Source organism: Rhinoderma darwinii, chromosome 1, assembly GCF_050947455.1.
Source record: "Rhinoderma darwinii isolate aRhiDar2 chromosome 1, aRhiDar2.hap1, whole genome shotgun sequence".
Lineage (NCBI taxonomy): Eukaryota > Metazoa > Chordata > Amphibia > Anura > Rhinodermatidae > Rhinoderma > Rhinoderma darwinii.
The window spans coordinates 76,540,353-76,566,967 of record NC_134687.1 but is presented as its reverse complement, the minus strand read 5'-3'; the positions used below and the strand labels follow the sequence as shown (position 1 = coordinate 76,566,967).

Here is a 26,615-nt window from a genome sequence, read left to right as displayed (position 1 = left end):
GCATCAATTCTACCATTGCATTTTATAGACCAGCAAACAAGGCACATCCGATTTATTCATCTCTAGCTCTGGTACTATCCGTAGTCTGGTCGTCCTTTTGACTACGTGACCACCTACTTCTAGATGATGAGACAAGCCAGAAGTGACAGCTTTACAAAACATCCTCGCATTTGGATTTACCCAGCACTGTGAGAAGAGATTCCTTTGCGTCTGCGCAGTAGGACGTATTCCCTGTTGTGTCCTAGGATCTCCCTGTAGCCGCTTCCTGGGCTGGGCTGCGCCTGCGCAGAGCTGTTGCATTAGTGATGGTGGTGTTGTGAAGAACTAGGCGCTCGTAGTGCGCAGACAGCAGCAGTCGTCGCGTCCACACATAAGAGCGGGCAGGAGGCCCTGAGTCGCGGGGACAGCTATGGACTGCTGTATAGTCTGGTGAGCTCCCGACATTGCTGAATGTAGTACGACTGTGTGCACGTTGTGCGGGAGGAGTGCTATCCTTGTATAACACTTGTGCTGCTGGATATAACACACCCCTGACATAGAAGACAACTTTACAGCTGCTCCACGACAGCGCCCTCTATTGGCCATGGCAACCTCACCAGCTCACCACTGAGCTCTGCTGACCTGCCCACCATGTAATGAAGCCATGAATGTATGCAGGGACACGGGGGTGTAAGAGTTTATCCATAAGGTAGGCCCAGGGCTGGTATAATATGTTCTCTTTATTGTATTCAACCTCGTGTGTGTGTGTGTGTGTGTGTGTGTGTGTGTGTGTGTGTGTGTGTGTGTGTGTGTGTGTGTGTGTGTGTGTATTGGAGCAACAGATGGTTTGCAAAAGTTTTCCTGTTTTGTGATGTGCTTGCTGGGTGACAGGCTGTAGTCTTATATTTTATGTGTAATCTATTATAATATATTAAGGTCATCGTATAACTCCCTCTGTGGGTCTGATATACTTCTACATGACCTTGATGGGGCTGTCATGTGGACAGAATGGACTTCTATAGGATGTGGATGTCACTACTAGGAACCGCTGTATAGTCTGGTCAATTAGCGCTAGAGATGTAAGTGGAACATATAGATTGTTCGTAAGTTAACCCACAGGGTGACATAAAGCGTTGCCTATTTTGGACCATTTCTTCTCACCCTGATGACGGGGGAATACCACTGCCGGAAACCTCTGAGGATCACCTTTTATCCGTGGGAACCAGTCTTAAAGGGTCCTATATAGAGGCTGAAACATTGTAATATAGATGTCATCCTGCAGGGTGCGCTGTGTGACAAGTGCTGATGCATACTGCCAAATGTTTCATCCATTGATCGTTTTTGTAATAGAATAGGCACTTAGGAGAACCCTCTCTGGATGATCTATAATGTTGGGATGCTGTATTCGCACCTGTGGCATTAAATATTAGAAACTTTTCACCTGTCCTCATACCAACCTTTTGAGCATTATACTGTAGGATCATTTTAACCCCCCTTTTACCTGCAGAAATTCAGGGAACGCCAGATACTTATTAAAATCATTAGGCTTTAGGCCAGAATCTCACACACAGTTTTTAATCCAGTGTGGTGAGCCCAAAACTGGAGAGGACACAAAAGAAAGGAGATCCAGTAGTCTTTTCTTTATACCTTTACTTCTTTTTGGATCCACTTCTGGCTTTGGCTAAAAAAAAAAACAGCCAGAAACTGCATCAAAATCGCGTCTGTGACCCTGGTCTTAGGCCCTGTTCACACTGGTTTTTTTTCGCAGGCAGAAAAACCTGCCTCAAAACTCTGTCTAGAACTTAGAGGCAGATTCTGACCTGCCTGTGCTGCCGTTTGCCGGGTTTTTCGGCCACAGCCATTGAGCGCCACGTTAAAAGCTTTTTCTGCCTCCCGTTGATGTCCATGGGAGGTCAGAGACGGAAACGCCCAAAGAAAGGGCAAGTCGCTTATTTTTCCCGCAAGTGTTTTTTCCGCTCGCGGGAAAAAAAACGCCTCCGCCTCCCATTGAAATCAATGGGAGTAGATTCCGTCCGCCTTCTGCCGCGGTTTCCACGGCAAAAGACGGGGGAAAAACTCTGTGTGAATAGGGCCTTCTAGTCCTTTGCAGCAAAAGCCCATGATGGCTCTTGAATAATCTCCGGGGTCCCGAGTGGGGAATAGGGCATATAATAAGCTGTTCTAATACAATTAGACTACAATCTAAGTGAGCGGTGTAGAGGTTGCAGCCGTGTGTAGTGTGGATGCATATAAAAAAGTCACGTTTTTAATTTCCGTTTTGACCAGCCTTTAAATTGTAAAAAAGATGATTATTTTTTTGGTGCAACAGGTGGTTTGCAGTACGACTTCTCTTTTATGATTAGCTTTTACATCTTTATCTTGCTGGTACTATTTTATAAATTAGTCCTTTAGATAAGCCAATGTGGAGGCTGCATGGAACTAAAAGCCCTTTTGCATGGGCCAATTATCGGGCAAACGCTCGTTCATAGAACGCTTGTTGCCGATAATTGCCCTGTATAAACCGAGCGGCTATCAGAAGATGAAACGCTCGATCATCTGCTGATCATATAGTACTAAAAATCTTATCGTTGTCGGCAGCACATCCCCCTGCGAGAGACGTGCTGCCGACGTGATTTCTTAGAACACTACATTGTTCCATTCCTCTCTTATTTTTCCTAGAAATGTAGAAATAAATTGACATCTGGGTGTTACCATTCCCCTTGTAAAAGGGGTGTGCCCCTAGGAAGTCTGAGACTGTGTACTGATTGGACAGTGTCAGTCTGTATAGGGACACACCCCTAACTAGTAACACCTAATTATTAATTTATTCATAGATTTCTAGGAAGAATAACAGGAACAGTGCAAAGTAGAGTTCTAAGAAAAGAAAAGAATTGTTATTTCATAAGGAATCTAATTATTTATAAGCATAAACTGGAGAGCTGACAGGTCCTCCTTTAAAACCACAGATAGCACTTGTGATGTCATTATCCCCCTGTGTTAGTCTGCTGTATCTAACATGGTTACGTTTTTAAAATACGCTGAGTCTGAACCCTAATGCTTATTATATTGTCCATAAAATGCAGCTTTTTTTTAATTCACTGAGATACTCAAAATTAGACAAAATTCGTAGAAAAAACGGAGGGAAACTGATGCTAGAATGGAACCCATAGCTTTCTATGGTATCTGTCCTGGCACATGGGACATAAGTTGTGGCGTCGTGTGGAGCTGGACCTGTGCAGGAGCCGGATCCCAAAACTTTACCTGCAGAGTTTTTGGGTTCGACTCCCAGGGAGGTCCGGTGTTCTATCCTATCTTAATTCACTGTTAGCCGGATGAATGCCGGGTGCTGCCAAATCCACCTTCCGGCAGCACCCGACGTCGGAAAATAAACAACAAAATCCTGGCGTGGGGTGGGTAGGAGATGAACACACCCTAAGATTTGCTTTTTCACCATTTTTTTTACTACAAAACCATCAGTTGACATCAATTTTTACCACAATGGTCCACCAAAAAGGTAGTCTAGGGTCTGAAAATGTGCCAATTTTATCAGAATGGTGCATAGTTTGTGAAAGATTGGACACATGATAGATTAGATACACATTGTGTACTTGTCATTTCACAAAACGTCTGACATGATCCTAGCATGTTAGGGCACTCCTTCTCTGCTCCGGCCTCAGCGCTACACTGAAGTCTGACACACACATAGTATTGTCATGTGTTTCAGATTCAGTCCGGCGCCGAGAGGGAGAGCCCAAGAGGCAGCTGCTGTCCACTCACGTGAGATCAGATCTTCGAAGAAGCCTTGTGAACCTGCAAAGACGCAATACACTAGCCCTAACTTCAGGGAGTAGCTAGTTTTTGGTGCCTATACATCTACCCAATCCCGCCCCGCATCTCCTACCCATCCCACTCCATGCTAGGATTGCTGTTGTTTCTATTCACACGATAAAATCCAATACACAGGTCAGCACTCCAGGTTTAAGTGAAAAAAGGATCTTTGTATTTACCACATGCAACGTTTCAGCCCTCCTCAATGGGGCCTTTCTCAAGCTTGAGAAAGGCCCCATTGAGCAGGGCTGAAACGTTGCATGTGGTAAATAAAAAGATCCTTTTTTCACTTAAACCTGGAGTGCTGATCTGTGTATTGGATTTTGCTGTGGATTTGGGACACTGGTCGTGTGTCTGAACAGGGACTTGTGCACCCTATACTGGAAGAACGGTGCTGCTTTTGCTTTGCTTTTTTCTATTCACACGATAGGTTTCGGGTGTCGGTCGTTAAGAACAGCCGTCTTGGTCCATTTTTGATGGCCGTTTTGCATCTATTTTGTATGCGTTCCATGTCCGTGTTTCCATTTTTGACGGCTGATTGTGAATTGATGGCCCGTTTTGCATTAGTTGTTCACTGTCCGTTTTAAAAACTGAATTAGAACTGAATTTCATGTGTAGATATTGTCACAGTGCTCTCTGTATATAGTGCCACACACCCCCTGTAGATAATGCCACAGTGCCCTCTGTAGATAATGACGCTCTGGCAGGGGATTTTGCTCAAGGCAGAGCCCCTGACGTCACAGTCCGTATATGGACAGGGACTCCCTCTAATAGTGGAATCTCTGGCCAGAGCATTGAAGACGTTCCCTCAGGTGATTTTGCTCCAGGAGTAACCCCTAACATCACTGTCCATATATGGACAGTGATGTCAAGGGCGGCTCCTGGAGCGGAATCCCCGGCCACAGCGTCAGCAACGCTCTGTCTGGGGATTCCCTCCTAGAGGGAGCTACATCGGCGTTAACAGGGGGGTCGGCATGGGTGGCACTAAATTCTGCTCCTGGATGCTGCCGGAAGGTAGATGCGGCAGCACCCGGCGTTTAACTTGTGAACAATACATTAAATAGGATGCGGCACCAGACACAAAAACGCTGCAGGTAACGTTTATGGATCTGGCTCTTGCACAGGTCAAGAACAGATCCGATAGAAAACTATGGGATCCGTTCTAGGATCAGTTTCCCTCCAGCTTTTCTGCAACACGCCAGAGGGAAACTGGCAGGGGCAACGGACATGTGCACGGCCCCTAACGTATACGTCTGGGAAAAGCTGTTGATGTGTATATGTTAAATGTAGGCTGTGACGTATGCCTAAAATTGAATGGGTTATAAGCGTTCATGACGTACCCGTTAAACGGATACCATTATAGTCTATGGGTGACGGATGATATTATTGGGTATCAGTTTATTGGATCTGTCACCCATAGATTATAATGGTATTCGTTTAACGGATACGTCATGAAAGGCTATTAAAAAGCTCATGACGTATTTGTTAAACGGGTACCTGTGACGTAGGGATGTCACAATACCAGAATTTGGACTTCGATACCGATACTTTGAGTAGTATTGCGATTTCGATACCAAAACGATACTGTCAACAGTAATAAAAAAAAAAAAAAAAAAGTTCTCCCATTTTCTGACGTGAGGCACGTGGTGTGATGAATTTTGAATGTGCCTCACATTAATAGTAATTCACCGCATCATGTTTCTCCGTCTTAATGGGTTAATGTGTGAGGTACATGATGGGGTTAATTACTATTGATGTGAGGCACATGGAGATTAAATTCATCACATTTCATGCCGCACAAGAAGTGAAAGAAAGCCGTTTTTATTTTATTTTTTACAGCGCACACATCATAAATGACGCAAAAAAATTGTTGTGCAGGTTATTACGGTAGCGCCAATACCAAATGTGTATGTTTTATCTATGGAGACTTATTTTAATGTTTATTGTAAAAAAAGGTGTATGTGTATTTTTTTTTTTATTATTACTTTGTTTTTACTTTATTTTTAAACTTTAATGTACTGGCATATATCTATATACGGATAGTACACAGACATATATCTGTATGCCAGTACATTAGCCCGTGTACGGATAGTACACATGCAGTTGTTGGGACATACCTAAGTATGCCCTAACAGGAAATATGGTGGGACAGCCCTGGGGTCCTTTATGCTGTCTGCCCATATATAGTATGTCCCTCAATCACGTTACCGGGATACCTGAGACGCGATGCAAGGGGCATCCCCCCTTCTCACTTTCCCCTGAATGCTGCAGTCCGCTGTGATCGCAGCATTCAGGAGAATAGCGGTGGAGATGAGAGGTTTCTCTCATCTCCGCCGTTATAGAGCGTAATACAGCCATTGCCCCGCTCCTGACATTCAGTGTGCGCGAAATCAGCATGAGGTGATGTGGCCGGCGCTGCACTAATGAGAGGCACTGAACACATGACATGGGGGTGTTTTGCAGCGCGCCCGCCATGTTCGATCTTCAGTGCCGGCAATCATTAGTGCAGCGCTGGCCGCATCGCATCGTCCTGACGGCGCGCACTTGTGAGGACTCAGGAGCGGGCAATGGCTGTATTACACAGCTGCAGCCCCGCTCTTATACATTCATGTGTTACTATACTTAGCTGTGCGGCGGCACAGCTTAGTATTGAAATACATGAAATAACGGTATCGAACCGTTTGAGGATGCACGGTATCGAAACCGTATCGAAGTTTCCAGTACAATTAATGTAGTTTGATTTTTTTTTTAATAAAATATGCACAGAATTCAGAGCGGAGATGATGCGGATTTCCACTACAGTTTGTAACCTTTTCAATGCACAGGGTGAAATCCGCTGCAAAATCCACATGTAACATCAAGTTTTTGGCTTTCGTTTTAACGTATACGCGGGGAAAAGCTCCAGAAGTAAACCATGCAGTAGGTTTTCTTTTGGGGACCTGTTGTATGGAAAAGCGTAGTCTACTACAGTCTTTTGGCCACTGTGGGGCTGATGGAGCCCTATGAACACATTTAACGTATGCGTCTGGATCTTTTCCGGCGTACATGTTAATCGTAAGGCCAAAACATGACGTGAACTGGGCCTTACACAATCACACGTCCATGCAATCTCCATAGTTTAGTGTCTTTACTGTCATAGATGCCACCTTTGCCACAAGTCAAGATGTAACAGCAGCTCAGCCGTGAAGTGATGTTTACATCACACAAACACCACACAACAAGCTTTGTCTATCCTCTGTTGCATCACTAGAGTTCCAAACTGCCTCTGAAAGTGACATCGGCACAAGAACTCTGCATCAGGAACTTCATGAAATGGGTTACGATCACCATGCGCAATACCAAGTGTCTGCATTAGTGGTGTAAAACACGCCGCCACTAGACTTTGGAATAGTGCAAGCGTGTGTCTCTAGAGCAGGGGTCTCAAGCATGCGGCCCCTGGGGCTGTCATCTGCGGGACACAGGGTCGCTAGTATCACCTCTGCTCCGAGACCCTGGAATTCCCATATATGGACAGTGTGTCAGGGTCTTCCCCAGAGCGGAGACCGGGCAGAGCGCTTGTATCGGCTCTGTTCCAGGACTCTGTGGAATTCCCTGACATCGCTGTCCACATATGAACAGCGATGTCTGGAGCTTCCCCAGAGCCGGAGTCCCGGGCAGAGCGCTAGTATCGGCTCTGCTCCGGGACGCTGCGGAATTCCCTGACATAGCTGTCCATATATGGACAGTGTGTCAGGGTCATCCCCAGAGCGGAGTCCCGGGCAGAGCGCTATTATCGGCTCTGCTCCGGGACTCTGGGGAAGCCTCTGACATCGCTGTCCATACATCGACAATGATGTCAGGGGCTACCCCAGAGCAGGAGTCCCAGTGATGTCAGGAGCACAGCTGGAGTCCCAGGAAGAGCCCACTAGTGCTCTGCCCGGGACTCCAGCTCTGGGGTTGCCCCTGACATCTCTGTCCATATATGGACAGTGATGTCAGGAGCAGAGCTGGAATCCCAGGCAGAGTGCCTGAAGCGGCTCTGCTCCGGGACTCCAGCTCTGGGCAAGCCCCTGACAGCACTGTGGCAGCATGTGCGGAGGGCACTGTGGCAGCATCTAGGGGTGTGTTGCATGATCCACAGAGGGCTCTGCGGCAGCATCCACAGAGGGCTCTGCGGCAGCATCCACAGAGGGCTCTGCGGCAGCATCCACAGAGGGCTCTGCGGCAGCATCCACAGAGGGCTCTGCGGCAGCATCCACAGAGGGCTCTGCGGCAGCATCCACAGAGGGCTCTGCGGCAGCATCCACAGAGGGCTCTGCGGCAGCATCCACAGAGGGCTCTGCGGCAGCATCCACAGAGGGCTCTGCGGCAGCATCCACAGAGGGCTCTGCGGCAGCATCCACAGAGGGCAAATCTGCTTCAGAGCCCCCCTGTAGATGGGGCCACACGCGCCCCCCTGTGGATGGGGCCACACGCGCCCCCCTGTGGATGGGGCCACACGCGCCCCCCTGTGGATGGGGCCACACGCGCCCCCCTGTGGATGGGGCCACACGCGCCCCCCTGTGGATATAGTGTATCTGCCCTTTGTGAACATACCCTAATGGTGGAATAATGATGAACAGCTATGTCCCTGTGCATGTATTTGCTATCTCTACGTGAGTTATAAAATAACGGTCTGTCTCTGAGATGTTGTTTAATAAAGTTAAACTAGAAAAAAAAAACACAATACACAGAGTTGACAGGGAGAAGAATAACGCCTCAGGCACACGACCGTGTGCGCCGTCCGAGTCCCGTCAATGATCCGAGGAAAGATGGCACATGTCCTATCTTTCCTCGGATCGAAGACTCTGATAATTTTTCATGGACCCAATTCACCTTCTAAAGTTAATGGGTCCGTAAAGACTCTCGGGTGCCACTCGGATGCTGCCAAAAAATGCCCCGAGTGGCACAACGGTTGTGTGCATGAGGGGTAAGAGCTGCCCCTCACAGACCCTGACAGACATGATGATGAGATGTTGCTGTAGGTGGAAATACTTTATAACTTCTACTCCTCCAATATTTTTCGCCTGTTATATACCTGGACAGTGTTACCTGAATGTCCGTGGTCACATGATGTCTTTAGTCCATTTACTTTACTTTTCCTATGGATGTTTTAATATGGACTAATCTGTGGGCTATACCATTTTTGTTTTTATTTTATATTGTTTTTTTAGACCTAGGCAACTGCACTGATATAAGTAAGGTATGTGAGCAGAATTTTAAATACAAGTATATTCTTCTTTTGAGTAGTTTTTTGAGGCACTTTTCATAGTGTTCAATGGAAACTCGGCTCCAAAAAACGCCTCAAGAAGTGACATGCTACTTCTTTTTACGCAACGTTTTTTAAAACCGCGGCGTAAAAAGAAGCCCCGTATGAACTAAATGCCGTTATTCCCATCCATTTCAATGGCCAGATGTTTGTAGGCGTTCAGCTACGGGTTTTTCAGGCGTATTTTGGGAATACGGCAGAAAACACAGTGTGTGAACATCTCCTCAGGGTTCCTTTAAGCTGCTGACTGACAGCACCCTCACTCCTAACCATCCATCTTACCAAGATTGTTATAGCACCTGGCTATGTTCGCACAGGGCGGATACGCTGTGAAAAGCACACCTGCTGAAAAATTGCGATGCGCCCCACCGCCGTCCGGCAGCCCGGCCTCCTGGGATGAAGTTTTATCTCATGTGACCTCTGCAGCCTGTGATTGGCTGCAGCGGTCACATGGGATGAAATGTTGGCCTGAATGAAGAAACACAAAATTACAGAGTTGTGTTTTTTTGCGGTGGAATCCGTGCTTTTCTACTGCAAAAAAACGTAACATCTGCTATTTGTTGCGGCTTTTACCTCCCATTGAGTATAATGGGGAAAACCAGCAACAAATAAGCCGCGTTCACGCAAATACAATGGACATGCTGCTCAACGTTCATGCAGCGTGTGGATGAGATTTGTTGAAATCTCATCCAGTCTGCTGCTACTGTATTATGCTGCAGATTTTTCGCGATAAAATCAGAAATCCGCAGTATTTACGCTACGTGTGAACTGACACTGACTGTTTTGGGTTCTGTATTTTGGGTGTTCTCAGAACCTGCAGCCTAACACTTTTTATGGTCATCAATGCAGAGATAAAATAGTTTCTGGAAAAGAAATTGACTTGTTCTTGAACTTTTAGCGACATCCACCATACATGTACGGCAGATGTGAGCTCTGTCAATATATTGCGGGCTCAGGAGGGAACCGGCTGTTTTATAACGATGACACCCGCCAGGATAGGAGATAACTCGGATCCCAGCTCTTTAACTCCCCTGATTCCACCGACAATATCGACCAGAGGGCGGAAAACGAGGCAAGCCACCTCGCTGAAAAAAGTGACATGTCACCACTACTTGAAGCGGGTTTCGCAACGTATTCCCCATCGAAACTGCATCGTGCGCCATGTTAAATGGGGCTGATGTGCCTGCAGCGTCTGTTTTTACTGCAAAACTGCAGCAGAAATCCAAGGGTCAGCTTTCCTTAGTCAAATGGAGTAAATGTCGGTTATTCTTCTCCACCTTCTAAAAGCCTATTCTGAAAAGTCACCTGAAAATTTAGGTACGCTTTAAGGACCAGGCCAATTTTTTGTTTTCTCCTCCCCACCTAAGAGCCATAACTTTTTTTTATTTTTTCTGTCGATATAGCCGTCTGAGGGCTTGCTTTTTGTGGGACAAGTTGTAGATTTTCACGGCACCATTTATTGCACCATGTAATGTACTGGAAAACAATTTCTGGGGTGGAATTGGGAAAAAAAACTGCGATTCCTCCATTTTTATGGGGGTTTCGTTTTAATGGCATTCACTGTGTGGTAAAAACGGCATGTTAACTTTATTCTGCAGGTCAATCCGATTACGGCGATGCCAAATTTCTATAGTTGTTTTTTTATTTTGTTTTTTTTATGTCCTACTACTTTTACAAGAAAAAAAAGAAATAAAATGTGTTTTGTCGCCTCAACCTTTTTTTTTTGTTTTTCAGTCGATTGAGCAGTGTGAGGGCTTATATATTTTTGGGGGGGATGAGCTGTAGTTTTTATTGGTACACTTTTAGGGTACATCAGACTTTTGGATCACTTTTTATTAAAAAAATTTGTGAGATGAAGTGACCAAAAAAAAATTATTCTAGTGTTTTAATATTTATTTATTTTTTATTTTTTTTCCAGCATTCACTGTGCTGTGTAAATAATGTTATATTGCAATCATTCTGACTTTTACGGACGTGGCGATACCAGTCATGTTAATTTTTTTTTACATTGCGCTATTAAAAAAATCCATTATTTAACTGGGTTTAACTTTTTTTTTTTTTTTTTGTATTAGTCCTAAAGGACTTGAACCAGCGATTGTTGGATCGATTGCATGACATACTGCAATACACCAACAGTGCTCTATGAAGCCCTGCCGTGAGCCCGCTCCATGCTCATCCACCCGACCTTCGCCGTATATATACAACGGATGTTGGGAGGGGGTTAATTAAGTTCACGGGAAGTCTGTATTTTAATGTATTGTTTTTAATTAGAATGACGCCATTGTACTACTTTGCATAAAAATATTATACATATATGTAAACGTAATGAAATTATGTGCAAGCAGAAAAAATCTGCCTTAAAATTCCTTCCGGAGTTTTGAGGCACGTTTTTAAATGCAAACGTTTCTTGACGCAGTTTTTTTTTCTAGGTGGTGTTTGTTTTACCAAATAAAAATACTGCCTCAAAAAGCGCTTCAAACGAACGGTTTTTTTACACCTCCCATTGATTTCAATGGTGGGTCAGAGCCGGAAACTGCTACAAGATAGGGCATGATGCTTTTTTTTCCTTTCCGCGACCAAACAAAAGCCACCTGGGAAAAGAAACTCTACCTCCTATTGAAATCAATGGTGGGAGATTTGGGGTGTTTTTTTATGCTAATTCCGATCCAGTTTTCACCTCAAAATTTGCGCCAAAAAGTGTCTTGTAAACTGGGACTAATTTTTATTAGCTCTTTCTTTTTTCCCTAGACTAGGACTGTTTTAGCATTTTCTCGTCTATTTACCCCTCAGTCTTATGTTTCTTGCATGTCACATTGTACCTGATGAGGCGGTGAGTACTGTGACTACGGAAAAGGACAGCGCCAGTTCTCTTTGTTTACCATTGAGGGTTATATGGATTCACAGACGTCCCAGAAAAGGGGCATGCACCCTAAGTGACCATTTTACAGGAATTTATTGGTTGGTGTGTACAGGGGCGGATTATGGGTCCCATGGGCCCTGGATAGTTCACAAAGTGTGGGCCCCCCGAACTCTAAAGGCGCTGTACCGTATATTTACAGATTTCAGTTTAGGCGGCCATAGATCTGGCACTGTTTTGAATTCGCTGTAAAAGCAGAATGAGCCATACAGAAGAGAGAAAGCAGAATACTTTGAGGCCCTAAAGAGGTCAGGAGCTTTAAAACATTAGTGGTTTCTGGAAAAACAAATCTGCTGTGCGTAAATATAAGGAACCAGTCTCGGTACATAGAAATGCAAGAATCAAGCTCAGTACATATATAGAGCACCAGAACGAAGCTCAGTACATAAATACAGCACCAGAACCAAGCTCAATACAATACATACACACATACAGCACCAGAACAAAGCTCAGTACATCTATACAGCACCAAGCTCAGTACATATATAGAGCACCAGAACGAAGCTCAGTACATAAATACAGCACCAGAACCAAGCTCAATACAATACATACATACATACAGCACAAGAACAAAGCTCAGTACATCTATACAGCACCAAGCTCAGTACATAAATGCAGCACCAGAACAAAGCTCAGTACATATATACAGCGCCAGAACAAAGCTCAGTACATATATATAGATATATATATATAGATAGATATATATATATATATATATATATATATACAGCACCAGAACATAGCTCCGTACATATATATACAGCACCAGAACAGAGCTCCGTGCATAAATACAGCACCATAAAGAGACCGCTCCCAGTATAGCCTGAACAATGGTAAGGATATGCTGAGAGTTGCTGTTTCACAAAAAAGAATGCTACCATCCGTCATCTCACTGCAGATCATACAGTGACTACAGTTCTAATCAGTCATAGGGAGAATAAACATTTACATTGAGTGACTCACAGGTGACATCTCAGGTACATTTTCCCTTTTTTTTTTCTCCATCCGGTCCAGGCCTCTATGATGACTTCTCCCGGCCACGGCCCATCTATACAGAGTTTGCTGCTCAGATGTCTTCGGCGCCTCGTTTTTCCAGCATTTCCGCACCTATAAACGAAGATAAAATTCTCATGGTGCCCCTAAATATAATAGTATCGCACTCTGCGTCCCTAAATACAATAGTACTATACACCGTGCCCCTGAATGTAATAGTACCATACACTGCGCCCCTAAATATAATAGAATCAATATCACACACCGTGCCCCTGAATAGAATTGCACCATACTCTGTCCCCATGAATTAAACACTGTAAAGTAAAACACACACACACTCAGTGCTAGATATATCGCCAGTCACAGTGATGCCTGTAGATGGGGCCAGTTGCGGTGCCCCACGTGCATGGGGCCAGTTGCGGTGCCCCACGTGCATGGGACCCCTTGTAGATAGCGCCAGTCACAATGCCCCAGGGGAGAGGTCCCGCTACACCCCAGTTCTCTGAACCGGCTGTAATTTTAACAGCCAGTACGGTAGAACCAGGGTGAACTGGGCCCCTTTCAGCCTCAGGCCCTGGGTACTTGCACAGATTGCCCTCATTATAATCTGCCCCTGGGTGTATACAGCACACAACCAAAATAGGTGATCAATATTCGACCTAGGCTCTACGACACATACTATATGAACACATACTTCTGCTTTCTACCGGTTTTTGTCCATACTAGTACCGCTCTGATCTCCCATGACATGTATGTCTCCTTAATTACTAACAATCACCATATAATAAGTATTCTGGAGCATCTTTTCCTAGGGCTATGCATCGTGCTTTTCCTCTGTTATTCCTCCTGGATTGTATTGGATAGATTAGATTGACAACTGGGCGTTACCATTACACAGTCATGCAATTGTTCGCATTGTTAGGACTGTGTTAGGGACACCCCCCATTGATGAAGAGAATGGTAGCACCCAGCAGTAAATATATTCACACTTTTCCAGGAGGAATAATAGAGGAGTGGCACAATAAGAAAAGATACTCCAGAATTGTAATTTTATGGGAAATGAACTAAAACGGACGTGTCGGACAGGAGACGTCACAGGTCCTCTTTAGGCCTCCTTCACACAGAGAATTTTTTTGGGCAATTTTAACTGCATCAAAAACTGCTCCTAAAAACGCTAGCGTTATTAAAATTTATTTTTTAAGGTGTTTTTAGTGTCTTTTTTTTTTTTTTCATTTGGTGTAATTTTGTACGTGCTCTTTTTTTGCATTTTTAAAGTCCTATACCAAATATTGGGAAAAATGCCTGAGAAAAACTCCAAACCAAAACGCAGTTGTGTGTATTGCTTTTTATATTTTACTATAATCTTTAATGTAACATCTGGTTGCACTAAAAAGTACAAAACAAAAACGCCACAATAATACGCAAAAAATCACAGCAAAACGCTTTACAGCCTAAGGAAATAAAAACTGCTCAAAAAATGGCATTTGTGCTGAAGATTCAATTTTTCTGTTTTCTTGTGTGTGTCTAGATATATTTATATTGCAGACAGTAAAACGAATTCGTAATGTGGATAGGATCAGATGGCTTGGCCTGGAATATGTCACCCTGAGATGGTTCTAGAAGTGTGCAGGAATATGGGGCCGTGCATACAGTCCGGCTCCAGTCAGCTGAACTCACAAGTAGAATGTTGGCAGACGATGATTTCTAGATGTTACTATCCGCTATGGAAGGTATGTGGAGGTAGGGGCATCCTTATGTAAGGGCAACCACAGCATACAGTTGTTGGAGGAGGAATGCAGCGTGTTGTAGCCATTGAGAGTAATGGGGTTTACATATAGTATAAGAGAGGTCGGTCATGTTTAAGTTCATTTAAAGTGTTTTTAACCTTTTAAGTACCAGCTTATTTCTGACTTTTGACCGATCTATTTTTTTATTTTTTTTTTTGTTTGCCGCATTCTAATAGCCAAAATTTTTGTTCTTTTTCCCATCGACGTAGCATTAACAATATTGATTATTGTGGTGCTTGTTTTTTTTTTTTTTTTGAAGGACAAATGGAATGAAAAACTAATTAAATTTTTTTTAATTTGTATTCTGTGCGGTATAATGCTAATTCAATTGTGAACCTACTATAGCTCAGTGTTAAACAAGAATATCAATACGGAATCAGATCTTAAAATTCAGATCACGCAATGGCCTTCAGTCACATTCCAGAGAGGGAAAAACATCAGAGACAGAGTTATGCATAGTTGTTTTGACCCCATTGCACCAAAAGGAACATGGCTGGACAGACAAATACCAGGCACACATAGATGTGGCAGGTGCAAGGCTTGTGATTTTATTCAAAAAGGTGACAAGTTCAGGAGTGTCGTTACGCAAGTGGAATATGACATTCGTGATTTTGTCAATTGTAAAACAGCAGGGGTGGTATATCTGATAACATGTCCATGTCCACTGAATTATGTGGGAAAAACGGTGCGGCAGTTTCGGCGCCGGATCAGAGAACATATTGGCGACATTGCGAATTCTAGAGATACTCCTATATCTAAACCTGTACACGCTACACATCAGGGTCGTGCAGAATGTCTTAAATTTCAAGCAATTGAACTCATTAGGCCTCCCAAACGGGGAGGTGACTGGGACAACCTCATACTGCGAAAGGAAGCCCAGTGGATCTATAGATTGGCGAGTGTACAACCAGGGGGTTTAAATGAGCAGACAAATTATGCATGTTTTATTTAAACATGCATTTTTTATTCAAACATGCATTTCCATGGCCAGTTATCCCTTCAGGAGAGCAAGATACCCACATGGCCGTCATGATAGATGGACTCTTCATCAATAATAATCATCGTATGGGCAGTCTGGCTATGGTCCTTATTCAGCAGGTGTTCCAATGACACTTCATAGTGGGGTAGACACTCATTTATCTACACAGTACTTACAGTGTAGTTGTTTTATCAATGGCAGTCCAGCTGCGGGTTTTGAGCTGACCCGCAACACTTACCCAAACTCTTAATATCGTTATACTCCTTCCTTGCAGTGGTGAGTTCCCGGCAGCATGGGCGACTCGATTGTGGCCTCTACTGCACCTGAGCGTTCGGCAATTGATGCGGTCGATGTTGGTTCCTGGCTGTCAGCAGATGGCCGGGAGTCACATGGACAGGTGTCACGAATTCGATAGGTGAGTGTGATTGGCTGTTTCGATTGGCGGTGCCGAGGACAGGGGGAGGAGTCAGATGCTTTAAATAACTTAGAGTCCCAGAATGAAGCATGCCGCTGACATCTATGCGAGCATGCTTCCGTGGTGTACAGCAGAATACCTGCTGCTGAACTAAATATCGCTGGCATCCCTGGCCAGAGTGACCAAGCTACAGACCCCTGATGATGAGTATTGAAACGCGTAGGGTCGGTTGTGAATAGAAATTTTTTGGCATAGGGAACACTAGCATTGTTTTGTTTACCTCAACACTAGGAGCTTCCGGTGCGGTTATCACGGACTCTAGTGTGAATTAGGGTCAAGACTATTGTTATGCCCACTTTTCAAATGCTGATTCCGTATTGATATTCTTGTTTAACACTGAGCTATAGGAGGTTCACAATTGAATTAGAACTCAGTGTTTACTATTTAATACGTTTTTTATACACACGGTGGGGCTTCTTCACAGTGGTGATTGTACCCCTGTTTTTAGAGAGTTATAAATAAATGTTATATTTTACTCATATATCACACCAGTGAATCCTTTAAAATTGTTATGTTGTGGGAGCACAATTGAATATATCTTTGAAATACAGTGAATTGTGCGGTATAATGCACTTTATTCATATTGACTACAGGTCGGTATGAACACCGCAATACCAAATGTATATAGTTTTGTTTTTTTTATGTTTTAGTACGTTTGCACAATAAAAACATGTTTTATGAAGAAGAAGAAAAAAAATCATTTCGGTCTCTGCATTCTGAAAGCTGTAACTTTTTTTTTTTATATATTTTTTTTTAATTTTCTACCTAGCCGTATAACGGCTTGTATTTTGTGGGATGAGTTTTTATTGGTACCATTTTGGGGTACACAATTTATTTAACAGCTTTTATAAAATAAAAAATTGGGGAGAATGAAGAAAACAGGCAAATCTTCAATCGTGTCTTTCTTTGTTTTTTGTTCTTTATTGCGCCATGCGTTCTAAATATTATGTTCGCTTTATTAACCCCTTCCCGCACCTTGGCGTAACTGTACGTCCAGATAAGCAGTAACTTCGCGCACCTGGGCGTACAGTTACGTCCGCGCTTTAAAAGTTAACCGCCGCGCGGCGCTACACCGCAGCGGCGGTTAACTGTGCAGGGTGTCAGCCCTGCTCTCCCCGTTGCCGATAAGCGGCCTGTCGCCGCTGAAATCGGCAATTAACCCCTTCGATGCGGTGGTCGATTGCGATCACCACATCGAAGAGGTTTACAGCGGATCGGCAGCCCCCCACATGTATTTGCGGGGGCTGGCGATCCTTATCATGGCAACCAGAGGCCAGACAATGACCTCCGGGTTGCCATGTACGGAAGCCTCGGAGGATCAGCCTCCGGCCGTTCCTCCTCTGCTTCCTGTCAGTGTGACAGTTACGTCACAATGACAGTTAGAACACATTACACTACGTGTGTAGTGTAATGTGTTACAGCAGCGATCAGAGCTGCCAGTCTAAGTGTCCCCTAGTGGGACAAGTAAAAAAAAGTTAAAAAAAGATAATAAAAATGTTTTGAAAAAGTGTAAAAATCAAAGTTAGAAGTGACATAAACAAAGAATGCTTTTTTTCCTATAATAAGACTTTTATTATAGGAAAAAAATTAACACGTTAAAAAAAGTACACATATTTGGTATCGCCGCGTTCGTAACGACCCCAACTATAAAACTGTAATATTATTTTTCCCGCAGGGTGAACACCGCGAAAAAAATAAACGAAAAACAGTGCCCGAATCACAATTTTTTGGTTACCAACCCTCCCAAAATATACAATAAAAAGTGATCAAAAAGTCGCATGTACGCCAAAATGGTACCAATACAAACTACATCCCGTCCCGCAAAAAACAAGCCCTTACACCGCTTTTTTGACTGAAAAATAAAAACGTTATGGCTCTAAGAATATGGTGACACAAAAAATAATTTATTTTATAAATAAGTGATTTTATTGCACAAACGCTGCAAAACATAAAAAAATGATATACATATGGTATCGCCGTAATCGTATCGACCCGCAGAATAAAATATAATGGTCATTTATAGCCCAGTGTGAAGGCCATAAAAAAAACAAATAAAAAACATTGTCAGAATTGATGGTTTTTGGTCACCTGGCTTGCCAAAAAATGGAATAAAACGTGATCAAAAAAATTTCTGGTACCCCAAAATGGTACCAATGAAAACTACAGATTGTCCGTCAAAGAATAAACCCTCACACGGCTCCGGTGGAGAAAAAATAAAACAGTTCTGGCTCTCAGAATATGGCGATGCAAAATGTGCAGAGCGTTCCAAAAGCAGATAAGATCGGGCACCATTTATCAGTGCGATACCGGCCACATATCTGCGGATTATTATTTATTTACTGAATTATTATACCCTCTTATTATGCCCTGATGTACTCCGCACAGATAACATGTACCCTGATGTACCCCGCACAGATTACATATACCCTGATATACTCCGCACAGATTACATATGCCCCCACATTATAAACTGAAACACCAGCAAAACCCCAAACAGAACAACTACCAAGCAAACTCTGTGCCCCAAAAGCCAAATGGCGTCCCTCCCTTCTGAGCCCTGCAGCGTGCCCAAACACGCGTGCCCAAACACCAATTTACGTCCACAGATATGGCATCGCCATACCCGGGAGAACCCGGTTAATATTTTGAGTTATTTGTCTTCAGTGGCACAAACTGGGCATAACATGTAGTGCACTAAAATGGCATATGAGTGGAAAATTGTAACCCCTGCGCGCACCATGACATAGCATGTCTTAGTGTGGGGGTGATGTATGGAGCGTCTCACATAAAAAATAAAGAATTTAGAACGGCAAAATCGCTGTTTTTTTGGTCACCTTGGCTCTATCTAAAAATGTAATAAAAAGTGCTCAAAAAGTTGTATGTACCAAAAAGTTGCACCAATAAAAACGACCGCTCGTCCCTCAATAAATAAGCCCTCACACCGCTCTATTGACTGAAAAATAAAAAAGTTGTGGCTCTTGGAACGCGGGGAGGAAAAAACTAAGAAGGAAAAGAAAAAAATGGATCACTGCAGAAAGGGTTAATTACTTTCTAATGAAAAACCATTTATGACCACACGTGGGGTATTGCCGCACTCGGGAGAAATTGCTTTACAAATGTTGGGCAGCTTTTACCCCCTTTATCTTTTGTGAAATTGAAAAAAATGCAACATTTTAGTGGAAGAAATGTCGATATTCATTTTCACGGCCTAATTCTAATAAATCCTGCAAAAGACTTGTGGGGTCTAAATGCCCACTATATCCCTAGATAGATTCTTTAAGTGGTGTAATTTCCACTTTTGGGGGGTTTCCACTGTTTTGGTACCTCAGGGGCTTTGCAAATGCGACATGGCACCCAAAAGCCATTTCAGCTAAATTTGAGCTCCAAAAGCCAAATAGCGTTCCTTCCCTTCTAAGCCTTGCTGTGGGTCCAAACAGCAGTTTATTACCACATATGGCATATTTCCGTAATCGGGAGAAATTGTTTTACAAATGTTGGGGTGCTTTTTCTCCTTTTATTCCTTGTAAAAATTAAAAATAGCTACCTTTTTTCAGAAAAAAAGTCGATTTTTACCTTTACAGAATAATTTCAATGAATTCAGCAAAACAACCGTGGGGTCAAAATGCTAACTTTACCCCTAGAAAAATTCCTTGAGGGGTGTAGTTTCCAAAATGGGGTCACTTTCCGGGGGTTTCCACTATTTTGTTCCCTCCAGTGCATTTCAAACGCGACACGGCACTGAAAACGATTCCAGCAAAATCAGAATTTCAAAATCCAAATGGTGCTCCTTCCCTTCTGAGTCCTGCTGTGGGTCCAAACAGCAGTTTATTACCACATATGGGGTATTGCTATAATCAGGAGAAATTGCTTTACATATGTTGGGGTGTTTTTTCTCTTTTATACCTTGAAAAAATTAAAAATTTCTACGTTTTTTCAGAAAAAAAGTAGATTTTCATCTTCACAAACTAATTCAAATAAATTTAGCAAAAAAACTGGGGGTTCAAAATGCTAACTATACCCCTAGATAAATTCCCTGAGGGGTGTAGTTTCCAAAATGAGGTCACTTTTGGGGGTCTTTATTGTTTTGGCCCCACAAGACCTCTTCAAACCTGACATGGTACCTAAAATATATGCTAAAAAAAGGAGGCCCCAAAATCCACTAGGTGCTCCTTTGCTTCTGAGGCCGGTGTTTCAGTCCATGACCGAACTAGAGCCACATGTGGGGTATTTCTAAAAACTGCAGAATCTGGGCAATAAATAATAAGTTACATTTTTTGGGAAAAACCTTCTGTGGTATAGAAAAAAATGTATTACAAATGAATTTTGTATAAAAAAAATGAAATTTGTAACTTTCACCTCTACTTTGCTTTAATTCCTGTGAAACGCCTAAAGGGTTAATACACTTTCTGATTGCTGTTTTGAATACTTTGAGGGGTGCAGTTTTCAAAATGGGGTGATTTATGGGGACTTTCTAATATATAAGACTCTCAAAGCCACTTCAGAACTGAACTTGTCCTTGTAAAAATCGCCTTTTGAAATTTTCTTGAAAATATGAGAAATCGCTGCTAAAGTTCTAAGCCTTCTAACGTCCTAGAAAAATAAAATAATGTTCAAAAAACGATGCCAAACTAAAGTAGACATGTGGGGGATGGTAACTAGTAACTATTTTGTGTGGTATTACTATCGGTTTTACAAGCAGATACATTTAAATTTAGAAAAATGCTAATTTTTGCAATTTTTCGCTAAATTTTGGTGTTTTTCACAATTAAATACTGAATCTATCGGGCAAATTTTGCCAGTAACATAAAGTCCAATGTGTCACGAGAAAACAATCTCAGAATCGCTTGGATAGGTAAAAGCATTCCGGAGTTATTACCACATAAAGTGACACATGTCAGATTTTAAAAATCGGCTTCGTCCTGAAGGCCAAAACAGGCTCAGTCCTGAAGGGGTTAAAGGAATAGGATTGCGAAGGTGCCCCCTGTGTTTTTGTTGTTTCTATTACTATAAACAATAAAATATTTTTAATAAAAAAAAGGGATTTATTTATTTTGTATGGTGGAGACTTTTCTTTATAACATTTTTGAGAAAATTGTAGCTATAGGCTACATGCTGTGGAACTTAAAGGGGGAAAATACGCAAGTAATTTCGTAGGTAGACACTAAGCTCCTTTTTATAAGCAGGAATACTCTGATAAGAGAGAACTTTCTCCAGAATTCCGCAATATATACTTTAAATGTAGGTTTTGCTTTTTAGAGGCCCTGATATGATATTATCTTAACATTTTAGCAGGACTGGACATCAAAGACCAGCTAGACCACTGCAGGGACCAGCTTGACTTCTGAGATTTTTGAGATTTATTAAGACTGTCAGTCTTAGGCCATGTTCACACAGGTCAGCTATGCTTCGTAAAAGTACACAGCGTTTCCACCATGGAACCGGCAGGGAATTCCGGCCGAAAAAATGTGCCAAATTATGGTGTGTTTTTTTTTGGGCGGAATGACCGTTGTGGAAAATAGCGGTTGAAAAGAAAGGTAATACTTAACCCGGTCTCCAATGTCATGGCGACGCATCCCACTGTTGGCCATGCAGCCCTGCCTCTTGGGGTGACCTTTCATCTAATGTGTCCGCTGCAGCCTGTGATTGGCTGCAGCGGTGACATGAGATGAAATGTCATCCCAGGAGGCCGGCCTTTACGGAGAACAGAGAGATGTATCGCCATGACTAAGGAGACGGGGTAAGTATAAGTTTTTTTTTGTTTTTTTTTTTTGTTTTTCTAAGGTATGATTTTTGTATCCGAATAGCAGCTTTTCTGCCGTAAAAATCGCAACATTTGCTATTTGTCGCAGGTTTTACCTCCCATTAGATTCAATGGGGAAAACCCACAACAGAAAAGCAGCGATTCCAAAGCATTAATTGACATCCTGCAGATTAAGAAACTGCATCGCAGGTACATTTTTTAACGTTTTTTCGGCAGATTTTTTTACACCGTGTGGATGAGATTTGGAGATACCCTTAAAGTGTTATTCTCAACTTAGACACTTATGGCATATCCACAGGATATGCCATATATGTCTGATAGATGCAGGTCCTGGCTCCTGCAACTATATCGAACGGGGGATACCCGACACTCGCATCGCCTAGTGATGCAGCCGCTGTCCGCAGATTCCAGGCGGGGACTAGTGGAGAGTTTTATGGGAGTTACAGAAACAGCAGTATTTCCTCGGCTGTTTCTGTAACTTCCATAGAATATAGAGAGCCGCGTGCATGCTTGATCCTCTGGCCACTAGTCGTCACCCCCCCCGGAATCTGTCTGTAACCTCCATTCGTAGCCTCCGTTGCAGATTCTGAGGTACCAGCGTAGTGTTAACCCCCCCAAAAGGGACCAAATTTTAGATGCTACACTTCTTAAGCAATTATTCTAGGGGTGGGGTGAGTATTTTGTCCCTAAAAGTTGTTTATTTTTTACAATTTATTAGAATTGGGCTGTGAAAATAAAAAACAAGTTATTTTTTTTCCAATAATATGTAGGTTTAGCTCAATTTTTTTATTTTCTCAAGGAATATAGGGGAAAAAGCACCCCTAAACTTGGCTTTTTGAGTGCAGATTTTTCTGGAATGGTTTGCAGACACCATGTCGCGTTAGTACAGCCCCTAAGGTACCAAATCAATGGAAATCCCCAAGCTTTTTGTACAACACCCTCGATTTCCGCATTGCACTGTGGTCGCAATGGTACCACTACGTCTGGATTTCTGTAGGTTCCAAATTAGAAGTAGGTATATATTCGAGCTCGGTGAGTCAAATCACTCTGAGACCATGTTCTCAAAAAGAAAGACTCCAATTTATTCTCATACACAGCGTATATTTATAAGACACAGAACAAAGAGCATAACTCAGAGCGTAATCAGCAAAGGGAGAATTCCTCCCTCTGACCTTGAGCTCCATCCCAAACTGTTACTTCTAGCAACTATTTTACTGCCAAGAAGAAATACCTTAAGTAATCTGCAGAGCATCTGCAGACTATTACAAGGCAAACTAAAAGACAAAAATGAATATCACACTGTGCAGTGTATACTGACACAAAATACAAAACATGGAATTTTGAAATTATTCCTTCACAGCACTATACTGCTTCAGCCCTTGATCTGAGAGATCAACTGCTCCCGTGTAGACATTGAAGTCTAGAATGCAGCCTGGCTTGGGAATTTCTGTACGTGCAACTCGTACAGGGACAGGGGTACTGCCATGGCTGTGTATTGCACTCAATATAAGTACATTCCTCTTGTTCTTATACCTGACACAGGACAAGTTGTCGCTGCCTAAGGCCCCATGCACACGAACGTGCTTCCGCAGCCGCAATTCCACCGAAAATCCACGGGAGAGTTGTGGCCCCATTCATTCCTGTGGGGCCATGCACACAACAGTGGTTTCCACGGAAGCTGCCGCAGAAGGAACGGGCAAGCCTTATTACGGCAGTGTTCTGCGGTCCGGGCTCTTTGAAAATAATGTAGATGCCTCCCATTTTTTACTTCTATCTCTGTGCGGTGATTAGTCTGTTAAAGCAGACTAAACAATCAATCGCCGTGGCGAGACCACCCGGATTGGTCCCCCGCAACTTTGTAGTGATTGCTGCTCTTGCTGTCAGCAGCCATCACTGCTGTCAATAGACGTGATGATGTTTAAAAGCGATGCTGTAACTGTACGGCAATCCGCGCTAACCCACCTATCACGTAACTATACATCATGTTGAGGGGAGGGGGTTAAACTGCTTTTTTTATTTAAAATTTGTCCATACCTGTGGTGACCCACTGCAGAATCCGCAATGATGGGGTTTTGCTGTGGATTTTGACTTGATAAATCTGTGCCCAATCCGCATCAGAAATTGACATGTGCGTTTAAACATTTGCACCGCAGTCCATTTCCATGTAGAACATTTTCAGACATGTGGATGATGTGTTGTACCCTCAGCAACTTGGCTGCTACTTTCAGCTTGCAAATCTGGATGGAAAATCCACAGCAATTCTGTCGTGTGCCCTCTGGGGATGCTGCCCCTGTGCCCTCTGGGGATGCTGCCCCCGTGCCCTCTGGGGATGCGGCCCCCGTGCCCTCTGGTCAAGCCCGAACGGTAAACTTTTGGAAATTGAAAATAATATTTTTGAGAGGGTGTATTCCAAGCAGTCTATTTGTCTATGCAGGTTGCATGGCTAGATGATAAAGTCTATGCGCTTCTTGTTTAGGTGACATTGGTGTTCGGAGTGCTGTCGCCATTTTCTTGTGTAATGTATTGTTTGTAGTCACAGGCACCTGTATACACATATTTTTCATTTTGTTGGAATGTGCTGATCAAACTTTCTTGAGATATATATATACATGTGAGTTAAAACTTTTGCTATGTTCGGTGTCTTATAAGGGGTTGGACGACAACTCTTTTTGCCAAATTATTACTTTTGCCCTAATAAAGACCTGTTCACACTTTTTATGGCGCTGATTTTGATGCGGAAACTGTGTCTGAATCAGCCCAAAAAAATTGATGAAATTGCACCCCCCCCCCCCACATTGATTTCAATGGGAGGCAGAGGCTTTTTTTTCAAGGCGTCTTTTAGCCGCTTGCAGGGAAAAAAAAGGCAGCATGTGCTTTCCGGCCGCTGTTTCCACCTCTTCTTTGTCTGCAGTCTTTGCATTAGCTTCAATGGCTGCTGCCGAAAAACGTGGGAAAAAAGCACAGGCACGTGAAAAACTTTTTAACCTCCTTTACCCAAAAAAGTGCCACACAAAACTTCTTTAAACATGCTCCTCTTGATGAAATACACGATTTGTCAGATTTGTAATTGCATCTTCACGTAATCGGGAAAGGTCATTATAAAGTGGGTAGCGGTGCTGTTTTACGCTGGGATCTAAGGTGGTTGTGTAACGCACATGCGGTGCTGTTTTACGCTGGGATCTAAGGTGGTTGTGTAACGCACATGCGGTGCTGTTTTACGCTGGGAGCTAAGGTGGTTGTGTAACGCACATGCGGTGCTGTTTTACGCTGGGATCTAAGGTGGTTGTGTAACGCACATGCGGTGCTGTTTTACGCTGGGATCTAAGGTGGTTGTGTAACGCACATGCGGTGCTGTTTTACGCTGGGATCTAAGGTGGTTGTGTAACGCACATGCCTTGCTCACTGATTTTAGAAAGGCAGCCGGATACAGTGCAGCGCATGTTGGGAAACACTGATGTAAATCCAGAATGTAGAATTACTGCATGCTGGAAATTTATGAATGCAGTTTAAATATGTCATAAATCCACTGAGCCAGCCACACCTAGTAGCGGAGGGTGGTGGGAAGGCTTGGCACCATATCATCCTGACGCAAACCCAAAAAAAGCCATTTAGCCATCTTTTATTGGACTTTCACAGAAATATTTCGGCACTCTCGGCTTGCATTGGTTAAATGTCTGATTTATTATCTGACGTTTAGTAGCGAGCTTATAGATTACTAGTTTCTTGGACTTTTAACCCTTTCACTGCCAGAACATTTTTATTTGCAGCTTCACACAGTCTCCATTGGCGATAACTTTTGTTCCTGGCAGATGACCCGAATCAAAACGGCAGTCGTGTCCCACATTATTTGGAAACTTGCCCTGAGTTTGCTTGCAAGGGATGAAGAGGTCTATATATTTGCTTCCGTCCTGTCCCATCAGTTTACTCCGGTGTGTATCAGAGCATACCTATTCTGTAACATCAGTGTTTTTGCACCATAGAACACTTAATGGGATTAACAGAGACAGCCCCATCGAAAAAAACAAAAACCACCAGAACAAAATAAACTACGGCATATATAGTTCCTGTTTCCCGGCTATGGGGCACGATTTCACTATAGTATACATTACAACCCCTTTCTGTTAGACATAGTTGTAAATGTCTCTTGCCTGGTATAATGATAGTCCGAATTATGTTAGAATTCTGTCCCAACGTAACCGTTTCTAATTTCCCCCGACATCTGTTGTAGAGGTTGGGAGGATTTCATACACATTACAACATTGGTAGATTCTGTTACTGGATAACTTTGGTCTAGTGTGTGTAGCCAGCTTTATTTTGACCCTAATGTATTTTTCATGTTGAGCGGTTTCATGTCCTATGATTTTCCATTACAGCAACATGGCTGTCATAATCTCGCCCTTCGTTACTGTTTATACCAGTCCGGGGGTAATTCCTTAAACTCTCTCTAGAAATGACTCTACACTAGAGCAATCCAAAACTTTCTAGTTCAATGTTTAGAAGTAAATGGTTTGTTTCCGTTTGACATTTGGCAAGTTTACTTGTGAGTGAACTGTTTTCTAAGACTAAAAGGGGTGTCTCATAAGAGCTTATTTTGGACCTGCTGATTTTG

General features: G+C 43.0%; 1 protein-coding gene across 7 annotated transcripts in view; it reads left to right on the top strand.

Annotated features, from left to right (window-relative positions):
- The first annotated feature begins 266 nt into the window (after positions 1 to 266).
- Positions 267 to 26,615, top strand: part of CLOCK (clock circadian regulator) — an 89,026-nt gene continuing 62,677 nt past the window's right edge. For 4 of the 7 annotated variants that reach the window (XM_075859823.1, XM_075859844.1, XM_075859837.1 and 1 more), the window contains exon 1: positions 267 to 429. The gene's annotated coding sequence lies outside the window, so the exon portion shown is untranslated. Of the gene's footprint in view, positions 430 to 608; positions 689 to 26,615 lie in introns of those variants that run through there. The other 3 variants (XM_075859830.1, XM_075859818.1, XM_075859851.1) reach the window with 2 other exon arrangements.